General features: G+C 43.6%; 1 pseudogene; it reads right to left on the reverse strand.

Annotated features, from left to right (window-relative positions):
- The window catches only part of LOC119309748, a 47,522-nt pseudogene that overhangs the window by 15,973 nt on the left and 13,310 nt on the right, over positions 1–18,239 (reverse strand).

Below are 18,239 nucleotides of genomic sequence, written 5' to 3' on the forward strand. Positions count from 1 at the left end.
TGGGTTTGTTTGGGGGCTAGAAGAAGCAGAAATATTAACCAGGGGGTAAAGTGAACCACCCACTTTATTCAGGGTAGTAAAATGGACTTTTTTCTATTTTTATTCGCCACATGATATGTGTTTTGCTTGGAGCGTCGTGTATTATATTAGTATTTGCTTTTTAGTTTACCACAATCATCCTTGTTGTACACACCTTTTGGCAGAAGCCCACTTGATTAGAATTTATTAGAATATGCTATGTGCTTCACTTATATCTTTTGAGCTAGATAGTTTTTGCTCTAGTGCTTCACTTATATCTTTTAGAGCACGGCGGTGGCTTAATTTTATAGAAATTTCTAGTCTCTCCTGCTTCACTTATATTATTTTGAGAGTCTCTTAGAACAACATGGTATTTGCTATGGTTATGAGTTTGGTCCTAGAATGATGAGCATCCAAGTTGGGTATAATAAAAACTATCATAGAAAGTGCATTAAACACTAGGATCAATTTGATGCTTGATAATTGTTTTGAGATATAAAGGTAGTAATGCTAGAGTCATGCTAGTGGGTAATTATGAAATTGAGAAATACTTTTGTTGAAGTTGGCAAGTCCTGTAGCATGCACGTATGGTAAAAGTTGTGTGACAAATTTGTTGCATGAGGTGCTCTTTTGAGTGTCTTCCTTATGAGTGGGAGTCGGGGACAAGCGACGGTCTTTTCCTACCAATCTATCCCTCTAGGGGCATGCGTAGTACTCCCTCTGTCCCATAATATAAGAACGTTTTTGAAGCTAAAACAGCTTGAAAACATTCTTATATTATGGGACGGAGGGAGTAGTACTTTGCTTCGAGGGCTAAGTAGACTTTTGCAATAAGTATATGAGTTCTTTATGACTAATGTGAGTCCATGGATATACGCACACTCATCCTTCCATTTAGCTAGCTTCTATTATACCGCACAACTTTCGCCGGTAGCATGCACCCATTATTTACCTTCCTCAAAACAGCCACCATACCTACACATTATGGCATTTCCATAGCCATTCCGAGATATATTGCCATGCAACTTTCCACCATTCCGTTTATTATGACACGCTCCATCATTGTCATATTGCTCTTTGCATGATCATGTAGTTGACATCGTATTTGTAGCAAAGCCACCTTCATAATTTTTATACATGTCGCTCTTGATTCATTGCATATCCCGGTACACCGCCGGAGGCATTCATATAGAATCATATCTTGTTCTAGCTATGAGTTGTAATTCTTGAGTTGTAAATCAATAAAAGTGTGATGATCTTCATTATTAGAGCATTGTCCCAGTGAGAAAAGGATGATGAAGACTATGATTCCCCCACAAGTCGGGATGAGACTTTACAAAAAAAAAGGCCAAAGAAAAAAAGAAAAAAAGTAAAAATTAAAAGAAAAAAGGGGGAAAAGAAAAAAAAATAAAATGAGAGAAAAAGAGAGAAGGGACAATTGCTACTATCTCTTTTCCACATTTGTGCTTCAAAATAGCACCATGATCTTCGTGATAGAGAGTCTCCTATGTTGTCACTTTCATATACTAGTGGGAATTTTTCATTATAGAACTTGGCTTGTATATTCCAATGATGCGCTTCCTCAAAATGCCCTAGGTCTTCGTGAGAAAGCAAGTTGGATGCAGACCCACTTAGTTTCTTTTGTTGAGCTTTCATATATTTATAGCTCTAGTGCATCCGTTGCATGGCAATCCCTACTCACTCACATTGATATCTATTAATGGGCATCTCCATAGCCCGTTGATACGCCTAGTTGATGTGAGACTATCTTCTCCCTTTTGTCCTTACAACCACCACCATATACCATCATAATGCTATGTCCATGGCTTGCGCTCATGTATTGCGTAAGAGTTGAAAAAAAGTTGAAGCGCGTTAAAAAGTATGAACCAATTGCTCGGCTCGTCATCGGGGTTGTACATGATGGGAGTATTTTGTGTAATGAAAATGAAGTATGGCCTAACTATATGATTTTGTAGGGATAAGCTTTCTTTGGCTATGCTATTTTGATAGGACATGATTATTTGTTAGTATGCTGATACGTCTCCAACGTATCTATAATTTATGAAGCATTCATGCTATTTTATTATATGTTTTGAATGATTACGGGCTTTATTATACACTTTTATATTACTTTTGGGACTAACCTATTAACTGGAGGCCCAGCCCATATTGCTGTTTTATTGCCTGTTTCAGTATTTCAAAGAAAAGGAATATCAAACGGAGTCCAAACGGAATGAAACCTTCGGCAGCATTATTTTTGGGAAGAATATCACCCAGGAGACTTGGAGTTCACGTCAGAAGAGCCTCGAGGAGGCCACGAGATAGGAGGGCCCCCCCTACTGGGCGTGCCCCTTGTCTTGTGGGCCCCTCGAGCACCTCCCGACCGACTTCTTTCGCCTATATAAGCCTACGTACCCTAAAAACATCGAATATCAAGATAGATCTGGAGTTCCGCCACCGCAAGCCTCTGTATCCACCAATAACCTCTCGGGAGCCCTTCCCGGCACCCTACCGGAGGGGGGATCCTTCACCGGTGGCCATCTTCATCATCTCGGCGCTATCCATGACGAGGAGGGAGTAGTTCACCCTCGAGGCTGAGGGTATGTACCAGTAGCTATGTGTTTGATCTCTCTCTCTCGAGTTATCTCTCGTGTTCCCTCTATGGCACGATCTTGATGTATCCCGAGCTTTGCTATTGTAGTTGGATCTTATGATGTTTCTCCCCCTCTACTCTCTTGTGATGAATTGAGTTTTCCCTTTGAAGTTATCTTATCGGATTGAGTCTTTTATGAGAACACTTGATGTATGTCTTGCCGTGCTTATCTGTGGTGGCAATGGGATATCATGTGCCACTTGATGTATGTTTTGGTGACCAACTTGTGGGTTCCACCCATGAAACTATGCATAGGGGTTGGCACACGTTCTTGACTCTCTGGTAGAAACTTTGGGGCACTCTTTGAAGTACTTTGTGTTGGTTGAAGAATAGATGAATCGGAGATTGTGTGATGCATATCGTATAATCATGCCCACGGATACTTGAGGTGACAATGGAGTATCTAGATGACATTAGGGTTTTGGTTGATTTCTGTCTTAAGGTGTTATTCTAGTATGAACTCTATGATGGATTGAGCGGAAAGAACAGCTTCATGTTATTTTACTACGAACTCTTGAATAGACAGAACAGAAAGGATAACTTTGAGGTGGTTTCGTACCCTACCATAATCTCTTCGTTTGTTCTTCGCTATTAGTGTCTTTGGAGTGACTCTTTGTTGCATGTTGAGGGATTGTTATATGATATATCTATGTTATTATTGTTGAGAGAACTTGCACTAGTGAAAGTATGAACCCTAGGCCTTGTTTCCTACCATTGCAATACCGTTTACGCTCACTTTTACCATTAGTTACCTTGCTGTTTTTATAATTTCAGATTACAAATACCTTTATCTACCATCCATATTGCACTTGTTTCACCATCTCTTCACCGAACTAGTGCACCTATACAATCTACCACTGTATTGGGTGTGTTGGGGACACAAGAGACTCTTTGTTATTTGGTTTCAGGGTTGTTTGAGAGAGACCATCTTCATCCTACGCCTCCTACGGATTGATAAACCTTAGGTCATCCACTTGAGGGAAATTTGCTACTGTCCTACAAACCTGTGCACTTGCAGGCCCAACAACGTCTACAAGAAGAAGGTTGTGTAGTAGACATCAAGCTCTTTTCTGGCGCCATTGCTGGGGAGGCTAGGTAAACGGCACTCACACCCCATCAACTAAGCTCTTTTCTGGCGCCGTTGCCGGGGAGGTGAGTGCTTGAAGGTATATATTTAGATCTTGCAATCGAATCTTTTTGTTTCTTGTTTTATCACTAGTTTAGTTTATAAAAGAAAACTACAAAAAAATGGAATTGAGTTTTTATCATACGCTTCATATTTTTAATATCTTTCGTGAGTATGATGGAAAGGAAAATTGTGCTCAAGTGCTAGAGGAAGAATGCATTAGAATGTTTGGTACTAGATCTTTGTATGATGAGCATGATTGCAATGTTGTCAGTATGAATTCCTTGAATATCGATGATGCTAATGATATGCAAAGCCACAAGCTTGGGGAAGCTATGTTTGATGAATATGATATTTTTAGCCTCCCAAGTTTTGATATGCAAAGTTATTATGATGAAAGCATGCCTCCTATTTATGATGATTATGTAGGGGAACGTTGCAGAAAATAAAAAATTTCCTACGGTTTCACCAAGATCAATCTATGAGTTCATCTAGCAACGAGAGAGAGGAGTGCATCTACATACCCTTGTAGATCGAGCGGAAGCGTTCAAGAGAACGGGGTTGAGGGAGTCGTACTCGCCGTGATCCAAATCACCGGAGATCCTAGCGCCGAACGGACGGCACCTCCGCGTTCAACACACGTACGGTCAGGGAGACGTCTCCTCCTTCTTAATCCAGCAAGGGGAAAGGAGAGGTTGATGAAGATCCAGCAGCACGACGGCGTGGTGGTGGATGCAGCAGCGATCTCGGCAGGGCTTCGCCAAGCTTCTGCGAGAGGGAGAGGTGTAGCAAGGGGAGAGGGAGGCGCCAAGAGCATGGGTGCGGCTGCCCTCCCTCCCCCCTCTTTATATAGGGCCCCTAGGGGGGGCGCCAGCCCTAGGAGATGGGATCTCCTAGGGGGGGGCGGCGGCCAAGGGGGTGCCTTGCCCCCCAAGGCAAGTGGAGGGGCCCCCCACCCTAGGGTTTCCAACCCTAGGCACAGGGGGCCCAAAGGGGGGAGCGCACCAGCCCACCTGGGGCTGGTTCCCCTCCCACTTCAGCCCATGGGGCCCTCCAGGATAGGTGGCCCCACCCGGTGGACCCCCGGGACCCTTCCGGTGGTCCCGGTACAATACTGGTGACCCCTGAAACTTTCCCGATGGCCGAAACTCGACTTCCTATATATAATTCTTTACCTACGGACCATTCCGGAACTCCTCGTGATGTCCGAGATCTCATCCGGGACTCCGAACAACTTTCGGTTTACTGCATACTCATATCTCTACAACCCTAGCGTCACCGAACCTTAAGTGTGTAGACCCTACGGGTTCGGGAGACATGCAGACATGACCGAGACGCTTCTCCGGTCAATAACCAACAACGGTATCTGGATACCCATGTTGGCTCTTGCATGCTCCTCGATGATCTCATTGGATGAACCACGATGTTGAGGATTCAAACAACCCCGTTTACAATTCCCTTTTGTCAATCGGTACATTACATGCCCGAGACTCGATCGTCGGTATCTCAATACCTTGTTTAATCTCGTTACCGGCAAGTCACTTTACTCGTACCGTAATGCATGATCCTGTGACCAGACACTTGGTCACATTGAGCTCAATATGATGATGCATTACCGAGTGGGCCCAGAGATACCTCTCCGTCATACGGAGTGACAAATCCCAGTCTCGATTCGTGCCAACCCAACAGACACTTTCGGAGATACCCGTAGTGCACCTTTATAGTCACCCAGTTACGTTGTGGCGTTTGGTACACCCAAAGCACTCCTACGGTATCCGGGAGTTGCACAATCTCATGGTCTAAGGAAATGATACTTGACATTTGGAAAAGCTCTAGCTAAACGAACTACACGATCTTTGAGCTATGCTTAGGATTGGGTCTTGTCCATCACATCATTCTCCTAATGATGTGATCCCGTTATCAATGACATCCAATGTCCATAGTCAGGAAACCATGACTATCTATTGATTAACGAGCTAGTCAACTAGAGGCTCACTAGGGACATGTTGTGGTCTATGTATTTACACGTGTATTACGATTTCCGGATAATACAATTATAGCATGAATAACAGACAATTATCATGAACAAAGAAATATAATAATAACCATTTTATTATTGCCTCTAGGGCATATTTCCAACAGTCTCCCACTTGCACTAGAGTTCAATAATCTAGTTACATTGTGATGAATCTAATACCCATGGAATTCTGGTGTTGATCATGTTTTGCCCTAGGGAGAGGTTTAGTCAACTGATCTGCCACATTCAGGTCCGTATGTACTTTACAAATATCTATATCTCCATCTTGAACATTTTCACGAATGGAGTTGAAGCGACGCTTGATGTGCCTGGTCTTCTTGTGAAACCTGGGCTCCTTGGCAAGTGCAATAGCTCCAGTGTTGTCACAGAAGAGTTTGATCGGCCCCTACGCATTGGGTATGACTCCTAGGTCGGTGATGAACTCCTTCACCCAGATTGCTTCATGCACTGCCTCCGAGGCTGCCATGTACTCCGCTTCACATGTAGATCCCGCCACGACGCTTTGCTTGCAACTGCACCAGCTTACTGCCCCACCATTCAAAATATACACGTATCCGGTTTGTGACTTAGAGTCATCCAGATCTGTGTCGAAGCTAGCATCGACGTAACCCTTTACGGCGAGCTCTTCGTCACCTTCATAAACGAGAAACATGTCCTTTGTCCTTTTCAGGTACTTCAGGATATTCTTGACCGCTGTCCAGTGTTCCTTGCCGGGATTACTTTGGTACCTTCCTATGAAACTTACGGCAAGGTTTACATCGGGTCTAGTACACAGCATGGCATACATAATAGATCCTATGGCTGAGGCATAGGGGATGACACTCATCACTTCTTTATCTTTTGCCGTGGACGGGCATTGAGCTGAGCTCAATCTCACACCTTGCAATACAGGCAAGAACCCTTTCTTGGACTGATCCATATTGAACTTCTGCAATATCTTATCAAGGTATGTGCTTTGTGAAAGACCTATGAGGCGTCTCGATCTATCCCTATAGATCTTGATGCCTAATATGTAAGAAGCTTCTCCAAGGTCCTTCATTGAAAAACACTTATTCAAGTAGGCCTTAATGCTGTCCAAAAGTTCTATATCATTTCCCATCAAAAGTATGTCATCTACATATAATATGAGAAATGCTATAAAGCTCCCACTCACTTTCTTGTAAACGCAGGCTTCTCCATAAGTCTGCATAAACCCAAACGCTTTGATCATCTCATCAAAGCGAATGTTCCAACTCCGAGATGCTTGCACCAGACCATTAATGGATCGCTGGAGCTTGCATACCTTGTTAGCATTCTTAGGATCAACAAAACCTTCCGGCTGCATCATATACAGTTCTTCCTTAAGATAACCGTTAAGGAATGCCGTTTTGACGTCCATCTGCCATATCTCATAATCATAGTATGCGGCAATTGCTAACATGATTTGGACGGACTTCAGCTTCGCTACGGGAGAGAAAGTCTCATCATAGTCAACCCCTTGAACTTCCCGATAACCCTTAGCGACAAGTCGAGCTTTATAGATGGTAACATTACCATCCGCATTCGTCTTCTTCTTAAAGATCCATTTGTTTTCTATTGCTCGCCGATCATCGGGCAAGTCTGTCAAAGTCCATACTTTGTTTTCGTACATCGATTCTATCTCGGATTGCATGGCTTCAAGCCATTTGTTGGAATCTGGGCCCGCCATCACTTCTTCATAGTTCGAAGGTTCACCGTTGTCTAACAACATGATTTCCAGGACAGGGTTGCCATACCACTCTGGTGTGGAGCATGTCCTTGTGGACCTACGAAGTTCAGTAGCAACTTGATCCGAAGTACCTTGATCATCATTATTAATTTCCTCTCCAGTCGGTGTAGCCACCACAGGAATATCTTCCTGATCTGCGCTACTTACCGGTTCAAGAGGTAGTACTTCATCAAGTTCCACTTTCCTCCCACTTACTTCTCTCGAGAGAAATTCTTTCTCCAGAAAGGACCCGTTCTTGGCAACAAAGATCTTGCCTTCGGATCTAAGGTAGAAGGTATACCCAATGGTTTCCTTAGGATATTCTATGAAGACGCATTTTTCCGACTTGGGTTCGAGCTTTTCAGGTTGAAGTTTCTTGACATAAGCATCGCATCCCCAAACTTTTAGAAACGACAGCTTAGGTTTCTTCCCAAACCATAATTCATATGGTGTCGTCTCAACGGATTTAGATGGTGCCCTATTTAAAGTGAATCTAGCTGTCTCTAGAGCATATTCCCAAAAAGATAGCGGTAAATCGGTAAGAGACATCATAGATCGCACCATATCCAATAAGGTGCGAATACGATGTTCGGACACACCGTTATGCTGAGGTGTTCCAGGCGGCGTGAGTTGTGAAACGATTCCACATTTCCTTAAGTGCGTACCAAATTCGTGACTTAAATATTCTCCTCCATGATCTGATCGTAAGAACTTTATTTTTCGGTCATGTTGATTCTCTACCTCATTCTGAAACTCCTTGAACTTTTCAAAGGTCTCAGACTTGTGTTTCATCAAGTAGACATACTCATATCTACTCAAGTCATCAGTGAGAGTGAGAACATAACGATATCCTCCGCGAGCCTCAACGCTCATTGGACCGCACACATCAGTATGTATGATTTCCAATAAGTTGGTTGCTCGCTCCATTGTTCCGGAGAACGGAGTCTTGGTCATTTTGCCCATGAGGCATGGCTCGCATGTGTCAAATGATTCATAATCGAGAGACTCTAAAAGTCCATCAGCATGGAGCTTCTTCATGCGCTTGACACCAATGTGACCAAGGCGGCAGTGCCACAAGTATGTGGGACTATCGTTGTCAACTTTACATCTTTTGGTATTCACACTATGAATATGTGTAACATCACGTTCGAGATTCATTAAGAATAAACCATTGACCATCGGGGCATGACCATAAAACATATCTCTCATATAAATAGAACAACCATTATTCTCGGATTTAAATGAGTAGCCATCTCGTATTAAACGAGATCCAGATACAATGTTCATGCTCAAAGCTGGCACTAAATAACAATTATTGAGGTTTAAAACTAATCCCGTAGGTAAATGTAGAGGTAGCGTGCCGACAGCGATCACAACGACTCTGGAACCATTCCCGACGCGCATCGTCACCTCGTCCTTCGCCAGTCTCCGCTTATTCCGCAGCTCCTGCTTTGAGTTACAAATATGAGCAACGACACCGGTATCAAATACCCAGGAGCTACTACGAGCACTGGTAAGGTACACATCAATTACATGTATATCACATATACCTTTAGTGTTGCCGGCCTTCTTGTCCGCTAAGTATTTGGGGCAGTTCCGCTTCTAGTGACCCTCCCCTTTGCAATAAAAGCACTCAGTCTCAGGCTTGGGTCCATTCTTTGACTTCTTCCCGGCAGCTGGCTTACCGGGCGCGGCAACTTCCTTGCCGTCCTTCTTGAAGTTCTTCTTACCCTTGCCTTTCTTGAACTTAGTGGTTTTATTCACCATCAACACTTGATGTTCCTTTTTGATCTCTACCTCTGCTGATTTCAGCATTGAATATACTTCAGGAATGGTCTTTTCCATCCCCTGCATATTGAAGTTCATCACAAAGCTCTTGTAGCTCGGTAGAAGCGACTGAAGGATTCTGTCAACCGCGTCATCCGGGAGATTAACTCCCAGCTGAGTCAAGCGGTTGTGCAACCCAGACATTTTGAGTATGTGCTCACTGACAAAACTATTTTCCTCCATCTTACAGATGAAGAACTTGTCGGAGACTTCATATCTCTCAACCCGGGCATGAGATTGGAAAACCATTTTCAGCTCTTCGAACATCTCATATGCTCCCTGTTGCTCAAAACGCTTTTGGAGCCCTGGTTCTAAGCTGTAAAGCATGCCGCACTGAACGAGGGAGTAATCATCAGCACGAGACTGCCAACATCTTTCTTTGCAGCTATGAGGATGATCCTTAGGTTCTCTGGGATGGGAGCTTCACCTAGCGGTGCTTCTAGGACATAATCTTTCTTTGCATCTATGAGGATGATCCTTAGGTTCCGGACCCAGTCCGTATAGTTGCTGCCATCATCTTTCAGCTTGGTTTTCTCTAGGAACGCGTTGAAGTTGAGGTGGACATGAGCGTTGGCCATTTGATCTACAAGACATATTTGCAAAGGTTTTTAGACTAAGTTCATGATAATTAAGTTCATCTAATCAAATTATTTAATGAACTCCCACTCAGATTAGACATCCCTCTGGTCATCTAAGTGATACATGATCCGTGTTGACTAGGCCGTGTCCGATCATCACGTGAGATGGACTAGTCATCATAGGTGAACATCTCCATGTTGATCGTATCTTCCATACGACTCATGTTCGACCTTTCGGTCTCTTGTGTTCCGAGGCCATGTCTGTACATGCTAGGCTCGTCAAGTTAACCTAAGTATTTTGCATGTGTAAATCTGTCTTACACCCGTTGTATGTGAACATTAGAATCTATCACACCCGATCATCACATGGTGCTTCGAAACGACGAACTTTCGCAACGGTGCACAGTTAGGGTGAACACTTTCTTGAAATTATTATGAGGGATCATCTTATTTACTACCGTCGTTCTAAGTAAACAAGATGCATAAACATAATAAACATCACATACAATTAAACAGTGACATGATATGGCCAATATCATATAGCTCCTTTGATCTCCATCTTCGGGGCTCCATGATCATCTTCGTCACCGGCATGACACCATGATCTCCATCATCATGATCTCCATCATCGTGTCTCCATGAAGTTGCTCGCCAACTATTACTTCTACTACTATGGCTAACGGTTAAGCAATAAAGTAAAGTAATTACATGGCGTTAAATCATTGACATGCAGGTCATACAATAATTAAGACAACTCCTATGGCTCCTGCCGGTTGTCATACTCATCGATATGCAAGTCGTGATTCCTATTACAAGAACATGATCTCATACATCACAATATATCATTCATCATTCATCACAACTTTTGGCCATATCACATCACAAATCATATGCTGCAAAAACAAGTTAGACGTCCTCTAATTGTTGTTGCATGTTTTACGTGGCTGCAATAGGGTTCTAGCAAGAACGTTTTCTTACCTACGTGAAAGCCACAACGTGATTTGTCAACTTCTATTTACCCTTCATAAGGACCCTTTTCATGGAATCCGCTCCAACTAAAGTGGGAGAGACAGACACCCGCTAGCCACCTTATGCAACTAGTGCATGTCAGTCGGTGGAACCTGTCTCACGTAAGCGTACGTGTAAGGTTGGTCCGGGCCGCTTCATCCCACAATACCGCTGAAGCAAAATAAGACTAGTAGTGGCAAGAAAGTTGACAACATCTACGCCCACAACAGATTTGTGTTCTACTCGTGCAAAGAGAACTACGCATAGACCTAGCTCATGATGCCACTGTAGGGGAACGTTGCAGAAAATAAGAAATTTCCTATGGTTTCACCAAGATCAATCTATGAGTTCATCTAGCAACGAGAGAGATGAGTGCATCTACATACCCTTGTAGATCGAGCGGAAGTGTTCAAGAGAACGGGGTTGAGGGAGTCGTACTCGTCGTGATCCAAATCACCGGAGATCCAAGCGCCGAACGGACGGCACCTCCGCGTTCAACACACGTACGGTCAGGGAGACGTCTCCTCCTTCTTGATCCAGCAAGGGGGAAGGAGTGGTTGATGAAGATCCAGCAGCAGGACGGCGTGGTGGTGCATGCAGCAGCGATCTCGGCATGGCTTCGCCAAGCTTCTGTGAGAGGGAGAGGTGTAGCAAGGGGAGAGGGAGGCGCCAAGAGCATGGGTGCGGCTGCCCTCCCTCCCCCCTCTTTATCTAGGGCCCCTAGGGGGGGGCGCCGGCCCTAGGAGATGGGATCTCCTACGGGGGGCGGCGGCCAAGGGGGTGCCTTGCCCCCCAAGGCAAGTGGAGGCGCCCCCCACCCTAGGTTTCCAACCCTAGGCGCAGGGGGGGCCCAAGGGGGGGGGTGCACCAGCCCACCTGGGGCTGGTTCTCCTCCCACTTTAGCCCATGGGGCCCTCGGGGATAGGTGGCCCCACCCAGTGGACCCCCGGGACCCTTCCGGTGGTCCTGGTACAATACCAGTGACCCCCAAAACTTTCCCAATGGCTGAAACTCGACTTCCTATATATAATTCTTTACCTCCGGTCCATTCCAGAACTCCTCGTGACATCCGAGAACTCATCCGGGACTCCGAACAACTTTCGGTTTACTACATACTCATATCTCTACAACCCTAGCGTCACCGAATCTTAAGTGTGTAGACCCTACGGGTTCGGGAGATATGCAGACATGACCGAGACGCTTCTCTGGTCAATAACCAACAGCGAGATCTGGATACCCATGTTGGCTCCCGCATGCTCCTCGATGATCTCATCGGATGAACCACGATGTCGAGGATTCAAACAACCCCGTATACAATTCCCTTTGTCAATCGGTACGTTACATGCCCGAGACTCGATCGTCGGTATCCCAATACCTCGTTTAATCTCGTTACCGGCAAGTCAGTTTACTCGTACCGTAATGCATGATCCCGTGACCAAACACTTGGTCACATTGAGCTCAATATGATGATGCATTACCGAGTGGGCCCAGAGATACCTCTCCGTCATACGGAATGACAAATCCCAGTCTCGATTCGTGCCAACCCAACAGACACTTCCGGAGATACCCGTAGTGCACCTTTATAGTGACCCAGTTACATTGTGACGTTTGGTACACCCAAAGCACTCCTACGGTATCCGGGAGTTGCACAATCTCATGGTATAAGGAAATGATACTTGACATTTGGAAAAGCTCTAGCTAAACGAACTACACAATCTTTGAGCTGTGCTTAGGATCGGGTCTTGTCCATCACATCATTCTCCTAATGATGTGATCCCGTTATCAATGACATCCAATGTCCATAGTCAGGCAACCATGACTATCTGTTGATCAACGAGCTAGTCAACTAGAGGCTCACTAGGGACATGTTGTGGTCTATGTATGCACACGTGTATTACGATTTTCGGATAATACAATTATAGCATGAATAACAGACAATTATCATGAACAAAGAAATACAATAATAACCATTTTATTATTGCCTCTAGGGCATATTTCCAACAGATTATATTGATGAAAGTGGGTTTGGAAGAGTGTCAACTTTAGGTAGTATTGATCCCACTATTTTGGAGGATGTTGAATCTTATTGTGATGAATATGAAAGTGGATTTGGAAGAGTGTCAACTTTATTTAGTGATGATTCCACTATTTCGGAAGAGGTTCCAATTGATTATGAGAATAAAGTTGCTACCTATGATGATTATTGTGATTACTTGTATGCTATTAATAATAATGATAACTATGAAACTTGTCATCATGATTTTAGTTTTCAATTGGATTATGCCTCATATGATAGTTATTTTGTTGAGTTTGCTCCCACTACTATTCATGAGAATAAATTTTCTTATCTGGAGAGTAGTAAATTTTCTATGCTAGTAGATCATGAAAATAATGCTTTAGGTGCTAGTTATATTGTTGAATTAATTCATTATGCTACTGAAAATTATTAGGAGGGAGGAATATATGCTTGTAGGAATTGCAATAATACCAAGTTTCCTCCCTATGTGCTTAAAATCTTGAAGTTATGCTTGTTTTACCTTCCTATGCTAATTGATTATTGTTCCCATAAGTTGTTTGCTCACAAAATCCCTATGCATAGGAAGTGGGTTATACTTAAATGTGCTAGTCATATTCTTCATGATGCTCTCTTTATGTTTCAATTCTTATCTTTTATGTGAGCATCATTGTCATCATCATGCCTAGCTAAAAAGGCATTAAAGAAAAACGTTTGTTGGGAGACAACCCAATATTTACCCTTACTGTTTTTGTGTGTCCACATGATTATGCTACTGTAGTAATCATGTTTTATAGCTTTTGTTTCAATAAAGTGCCAAGTAGAGCCTTTGGGAAGACTTGGGTGAAGTCTTTATGATCATGCTGTAAAAAAACAGAAACTTTAGCGCTCACGAGATTAGCTGCCAGTTTTTACATAAGAGTGCTTTTAGGTTGATTCTTTTTGCAGATGATTAATAGACAAATTCCTCAGGTCCACCAATTTATTTCATAATTTTTGGGGTTCCATAAGTATACGTTTGATACAGATTACTACATACTATTCTGTTTTTGACAGATTTTCTTTTCATTGTGTTGTTTGCTTATTTTGATGAATCTATGGCTAGTATGTAAGGGTATGAACCATAGAGAAGTTAGAATACAGCAGGTTTAACACCAATATGAATAAAGAATGAGTTCATTACAGTACCTTAAAGTGGTGGTTTGTTTTCATATGCTAACGGAGCTTACGAGTTTTGTTTTGAGTTTCGTGTTGTGAAGTTTTCAAGTTTTGGGTAAGGATTCAATGGACTATGGAATAAGGAGTGGCAGGAGCCTAAGCTAGGGGATTCCCAAGGCACCCCAATGTAATAATCAAGAAGTCTCAAGCATCTAAGCTTGGGGATGCCCCGGTAGGCATCCCACCTTTCTTCTTCGACAATCATCGGTTAGTATCGGTTGAGCCTAAGTTTTTGCTTCTTCACATGAGTTGTGCTATTCTTACAATGTCATTTTATTTTGTTTTGCTTGCTGTTTGAATAAAATACCAAGATCTGAAATTCTTAAATGAGAGAGAGTCTTCACATAGCTACATAATTATTTAGCTACTCATTGATCTTCACTTATATCTTTTTGGAGTAGTTTGTCATTTACTCATGTGCTTCACTTATATCCTATGAGTAAATGGTTGAATGAGTTGAATGTCATAAATCTGAAATTATATATGTTTCATTTTCTTATCCCATGGGGAGTAATGACTTCATATCTAAGAAGTAGAGGTTGTAAATTTATTGAAGATTAGCAAGCATTGTATTGGTCATTTGAACAATTCATGAAAGAATATTAAAGCAAGAGAGATTTCACATATAAATATACTATCTTAGACATCTTTTATAATTGTGAGCACTCATTAAGTATCACATGCTAAAGAGTTGATGTTGGACAAGGAAGACAACGTAATGGGTTATGTTTTCTCACATCTTAGTTAAAGTATATTGTCATGGATCATTCAAACATGTTGAGCTTGCCTTCCCCCCTTATGCTAGCCAAATTCCTAGCACCGAGTAGAGATACTACTTGTGCTTCCAAATATCCTTAAACCTAGTTTTTTCATGAGAGTCCACCATACCTACCTATGGATTGAGTAAGATCCTTCAAGTAAGTTGTCATCGGTGCAACCAATAAAAATTGCTCTCTAAATATGCATGACTTATTAGTGTGGAGAAAATAAGCTTTGTACGATCTTGTTATGGAAGCAATAAAAGTGACAGACTGCATAATAAAGGTCCATATACAAGGGGTGATACGTCTCCAACGTATCTATAATTTTTGATTGTTCCATGCTATTATATTACCCCTTTTGGATGTTTATGGGCTTTATTTTACACATTTATATCATTTTTGGGACTAACCTACTAATCAGAGGCCCAGCCCGTATTGCTATTTTTTTTGCCTATTTCAATATTTCGAAGAAAAGGAATATCAAACGGAGTCCAAACGGAATGAAACCTTCGGGAGCATGATTTTTGGGACGAACGTGATTCGGAGGACTTGGAGTGCAAGCCAAGAAGCAGCCGAGGCGGCCACGAGATAGGAGGGCGCCCCCCCTGTAGGGCGCGCCCCCTGTCTTATGGGCCCCTCGGGCGGCCACCGACGTACTTCTTCCTCCAATATATACCTGCGTACCCCGAAAACATCCAGGAGCACCACGAAACACAATTTCCACCGTCGTAACCTTCTGTATCCGCGAGATCCCATCTTGGAGCCTTCGCCGGCACTCTGCCGGAGGGGGAATCGACCACAGAGGGCCTCTACATCAACATCCTTGCCCCTCCGATAAGTTGTGAGTAGTTTACCATAGACCTACGGGTCCATAGTTATTAGCTAGATGGCTTCTTCTCTCTTTTTGGATCTCAATACAATGTTCTACCCCTCCCTTGTGGAGATCTATTTGATGTAATCTCTTTTTGCGGTGTGTTTGTCGAGATCCAATGAATTGTGGGTTTATGATCAAGTTTATCTATGAATAATATTTGAATCTCCTCTGAATTCTTGTATGTATGATTGAGTTATCTTTGCAAGTCTCTTTGAATTATCGGTTTGGTTTGACCTACTAGATTGATTTTTCTTGCCATGGGAGAAGTGCTTAGCTTTGGGTTCAATCTTGCGGTGTTCTTACCCAGTGACAGAAAGGGTTGCAAAGACACGTATTGTAGTGTTGCCATCAAGGATAACAAGATGGAGTTTATATCATATTGCATGAGTTTATCCCTCTACATTATGTCATCTTGCTTAATGCGTTACTCTGTTCTTTGTGAACTTAACACTCTAGATGCATGCTGGATAGCGGCCGATGTGTGGAGTAATAGTAGTAGATGCAGGCAGGAGTCGGTCTACTTGTCGCGGATGTGATGCCTATATACATGGTCATGCCTAGATAATCTCATAATTATTCGCTTTTCTATCAATTGCTTGACAATAATTTGTTCACCCACCATAATACTTATGCTATCTTGAGAGAAGCCACTAGTGAAACCTATGCCCCCTGGGTCTATCTTTTATCATATAAGCTTTCAATCTACTTTTATTTGCATCTTTACTTTTTGCATCTATATTATAAAATACCAAAAATACATTTAGCTTATCATACTATCTCTATCAGATCTCACTTTTGCAAGTGGCCGTGAAGGGATTGACAACCCCTTTATTGCGTTGGTTGCGAGTTCTTTGTTTGTTTGTGTAGGTGTGTGGGACGTTTGAGGAGCCTCCTACTGGATTGATACCTTGGTTCTTAAAAACTGAGGAAAATACTTACGCTACTATTGTTGCATCATCCTTTCCTCTTCATGGAAAACCAACACAAGCTCAAGACATAGCATCTTCTCTCAAGATTTAGGGATGATGATACTGGGCTCCGGAGATCTTCTTGTGTTATGGTTGTCTTAGGGTAGTCTAGGTGTTCATGGTCCTTTGTGTTTCCGTTTCAATGTGCTTGTAAGGGTCAACTACTTTGTACTGATTCGTGATATGAATGAAAAATTCTCAAAAAAAAGAGTGACGTCCCAGATGCGAATATCCGGGAGCGGGGTACAACATGCTCGACACCAACTCCTACCTATCCTAGGGTAACTCCTCACAAAACATTGTAATCCACCCACACCCACCCCTGTGAGCCTACATTCCGCAATCTCGTCGAGCACCATGAATCATAGGTCATGCGCCGTCTTCTGTTGGTCGTTCCTGTTGAACACCCTACTGTCCGGTGCTTCCAAAGAGCCGACGCCACGGCGGCAACCAAAGTGTCAAAACCTCTTCAGTCAGCTCCCTTGAACCTCGTACGCTCCCCGAGCCACCATTCCGCAAAAACATTTGCTCCCGTGGGGCATTCCACCTCAAGCATGACTAGCCCAAACACCCTATGCCACACTATCTGCGCATAGGTTCAGTTTGCTAGGATGCGCTCGACGTTGTCTTTGGCCTGCATGCACGTGTAACAAGCCAAAGGATGGTCCCGTAGTCCATGTCTGGCTCTTTTATCCAAGGTCCACAGTCTGCGCTGCAGGGCAGCCAGACGAACAACTTACACTTGAGCGGGGCCCAACTCCCCCAACTGCAGGCCGACATTGTTGATCAGGTTAGGTAAGAGCATAGATGGTCATACACCGACTTGGCCGTGTAGTCGCCGGTCGTTGAGGCCGGCCAAGTGAAACCGTCAGGATCCGTCAGGTCGCTCCACCGTGGTAATAGCGTGACAAAGATGCATGCACTGGATTTGCGCGGTAAAAGATATGTTGGCCTCAAAGCAAGGGCGATTTTACCGTCCGGGCACACGTGCCCGGGCTCGACGCCGCCACTTTCCAAAACGTTGGCGAGCTCCCGGAGCCGCAGGAATCGCAAAAGTTGCTCGTATACGCTGAAAACTCGTGAAAATACGCTGCAGGAAAATTGCTCTTTAACTGGGCCAGGGTGGTCATTTTGTTGTCTATTGGGCCTTTATAAGAACAACCAGGAGGCCATGCACCCTTTCCTAACGTGGGCTACAACAAACTCGAGAAAATCAGGACACCAATTGATCGATTTGTTGCCTGTCGAGCAGAGGCGAGAAAATCCGGGAGATGGGAGCGTGCGCTCACGCGGCACGCCTAAACCCTAGCTCGGTACTCCGTTCTCAAAGATGATCTGCCGACTGGTGGAGGGCGGACTGCCGGAGGGCATCGATGAAGGGTCCGCAATAGTGTTGGCACGCGGCAGGGCCATTACTCCACCGGGCAAGG

Source organism: Triticum dicoccoides, chromosome 5B (assembly GCF_002162155.2).
Source record: "Triticum dicoccoides isolate Atlit2015 ecotype Zavitan chromosome 5B, WEW_v2.0, whole genome shotgun sequence".
Taxonomy (NCBI): Eukaryota; Viridiplantae; Streptophyta; class Magnoliopsida; order Poales; family Poaceae; genus Triticum; species Triticum dicoccoides.